General features: G+C 45.4%; 1 protein-coding gene across 1 annotated transcript in view; it reads left to right on the top strand.

Annotated features, from left to right (window-relative positions):
- FAM149A (family with sequence similarity 149 member A) overlaps window positions 1–3,335 on the top strand; it is a 29,209-nt gene that overhangs the window by 258 nt on the left and 25,616 nt on the right. The window lies entirely within an intron of this gene.

A 3,335-nucleotide genomic window follows, 5' to 3' on the forward strand; every position in this document is an offset into this window, starting at 1 on the left:
GCGCCCAGGCCTGGAGGCGCGGGGCCGGGCCCGGGACACGCGAGCGCAGGCCTGGGGCTGATCGTCATTGGGTGAGTCCTGATCTGGGAAGGGAAGTGGCTGAACGCTGGCGTGTGATGTTTGTGCATGTGCGTGATGTGTTTTCTGCCCGCAAAGCTGGAATCCATCCCTTCTGTCCCCGCATCCATTCATGGCATTCTCGTGCTCACAGCACGCGGGCCGCCCGGGTGACGTCGCTCACTGGCTCCAAGAAGCATCCATGACATCTGAGTTGACTTCTGCAATCCCCAGCCCAGGTCGCTTCTAGCAGGTCCTGTGCTAAGTCAGGACAGCCTGGGTGTTTTATAGGGAGGGGCGGGTTCGCGAAGGCCAGTTCATTCCAGAAAATATCCTGCATTTCAGCCCATGCAGCATACAGGGCTCATTTCAGACAACCCTTCTTAACAGGAATACACAATTGAAGCTGGGATGGCTGGCCAGTCATTTCCTTGACAACTAGAATGGAGTGACTCCCGGAGACTGGGACTCGGCCTTAACTTTGATACATCAACAAATTAATGCACTGGTTCAGTTGTTGCACTTCCGTTTACACCAAAAAGTAGGTCCTGTCTGCAAATGAACAGCCCTAAATGTACCCACTGAGCTGAATTTTTTCATCTCTAAATAGAAGGAGCTACCATAGAACTGTTCCTTGGCTACGTTGTTTGTAATTAAAGCTTAAACGCTCCACCACATCAAGTTTTAAAGTTTGTAGGACGCATCCTGTAGGTTGTGTACATTTTCCTAGAATGTAGGGCTGATGTAGGAGTTGATAGTTCACAGGGAATTAAATATGTTCCGTATATTTCATGAAAGAACAGCACAACAATGCATGACTGGGAGACAGAGAAACCAACAAAGCAAAACAAGACATAAAAAGAAAAACAGAAGGTAAATGTTACAGATTCTGTTTCTAGTTTACAACGTCAGTCACCTGTGTTTCGTGGAAAGACCAGCTCCGTCCCTGTTGTCCTTGTGACCTTGGGCAGTCATTCTCCGAATTCTGTGGTCAAATGTACAAGCCATTACACTGAACCTGGAAGTTCAAGAAGTTCCACAGAAGTCCAGAGACTTTGAAGACAGGGGGAAGAGCAGAGGAGGAAGTTGGAGAAATGGTCTGAAAGTCGTTTCAAGGCGTCCATTTTCTAGTAATCCCCACCCTCACCCCCATACCTGGCCAGCACTCCTGTCTTGGAGACCTCGTGGTCTCACTACACTTTGAAGTGAGCAGCAGTGTTCCTCTTGGCAAGGATATGGTGTAATGTGAAGAGAGAAACTAGTTCTTCCATTTTGTAAATAATTTCTTCTTCGTTTGAACTACCTCCTTCCCACTCTTCCCACCCTACCCCATGACCTCAGAAAAAGGGTGAGTATTCTGGAAGAAGAAATTATTTAGTTGGAAACAAAAACAAATGGGTACACATTTTCAAATTGCACAAAAGGAGAGGAGGTGCTAAGTAGGAGCAAGAGAAGCTAAATGAGTGCAGGGGGGACTCCATTCTGTTGTAATCTCCATGTTTTGGAGATATCAGCTACTGTGAATTTTCTTTCTTTATAAAGGTTAAATATGTTCCAGAAATGTCTTTAATTTGGAGAATATTTTTGAGTCTGGTCACAGTGTAATCTTTTGATTTAAGCATGAACATTCAGAGTAATTAGAGAGCTCAAACATATTCTTTAGAAGCGCTGATCGAATCTCTGCCTATTGATTTGTTTTTCAAGAAACAGGAAATCTTTACCTGACAGGCATTGGTTTAGGTACTACAGGTAAGAAAGCTAATCAAGTGTCAAGATCATCATAATAAAAAGCCAAGTATTAAAAGAGAGCTTGGGAGAACCAAGATGGCAGCATAAGGTACAAACCTTTATGTGCTGCCCCCCACAACATTAAAACCACAACTATAAGACAAAATAGCTATCTTCCAGAACCATGGGAAAGCTGACCGAGTGGAAGTTCTACAAGTAGAAGGAAAGCAAAAAGCGCATTGAGACCGAGTAGGAGGGGAGAGGTGCCAAGAACAGAGGTACACAGGCACGCAGGAGGCTGCTGCACTGGGTGCGTGGTTTTTTTCAATCGAAAGGGGATACAAGCTCTCGAATGCACTGAACTCATTTAGGGTGAGACGCTGGGGTCCCAGGCTCCTACGGGGAGAAACGGGACTGTCTTGCAGCAAGTCAGAAAGCAGGGGTGAATTTCTTATAGAGCTGCTCGCAGGAATCATTGTTGCTGTGGGGGCACGCGGCACTCCGGGAGTTGTGGAGACGCTGACGACACCATTGCTGTTTGCTTTGCCCTGGGGACTCTCTGAGACCCCGCCCCACTCAATTTACATCCCCTCCCAAGCTGTGCTCGGTGGCACAAAGGAGGCACCTGCGCTTTTGCAGCCTAACAAACTGCAGCTGGATCAGGGAGCTCAAAAACTACCAAACTCCAAACAAAGAGGAGAAATCTATTGATATCGCTGTAGCTCCTGCTGTGTAGACCCACACAGTGGTTGACTTGGAGATCCAGGAGCCAGGGTACTCCGGGTCAGATACTAGATTTCTACTCCTCACATCCATAAGGGACACACTCAAGAAGCAGACTCAGTGAGCACCAAAGCTCCACTGAAGCAAGGGTGGAGCTTGCACCCTTAAGGGTGCATAAGGGTGTCTCCAGCACAGCAGTTCTTCCACTATAGAAACAGAGGGCCCTCGCAGTCAGCCAAAAATGCAGAGACAAAGAAGCATGTCAAAAATGAAAGAAATAGAGGAAAGCAAACTAATGGTGGACATAGAGTTCAAAACCACAGTTATAAGGCTACTCAAGAATCTTCTACAAACCTCCGAGAAACTTAGTGAGACCTCCAAGGATCTTAATGAGAAGGCCAAAAAAAATGGAAAAGGACCAGTCAGAAATTAAACATACATTGACTGAAATTAAAAATAATATACAGGGAACCAACAACAGACTAGAGGATCCCAAGAATCAAGTCAAAGATCTGAAATGCAAAGAAGCAAAAAACACCCACCCAGAAAAGCAAAAAGCAAAAATAGTCCAAAAATATGAAGATAGTGTAAGGAGCCTCTGGGACAACTTCAAATGTACCAACATCCGAATTATTGAGGTGCCAGAAGAAGAGAGAGAGCAAGATATCGAAAACCTATTTGAAGAAATAATGACAGAAAACTTCCCCTACCTGGTGAAAGAAATAAACTTACAAGTCCAGGAAGCGCAGAGAACCCCAAACAAAAGGAATCCAAAGAGGACCACACCAAGACACATCATAATTAAAATGCCAAGAGCAAAAGACAAA

Source organism: Myotis davidii, unplaced genomic scaffold (assembly GCF_000327345.1).
Source record: "Myotis davidii unplaced genomic scaffold, ASM32734v1 scaffold1332, whole genome shotgun sequence".
NCBI classification, from domain to species: domain Eukaryota; kingdom Metazoa; phylum Chordata; class Mammalia; order Chiroptera; family Vespertilionidae; genus Myotis; species Myotis davidii.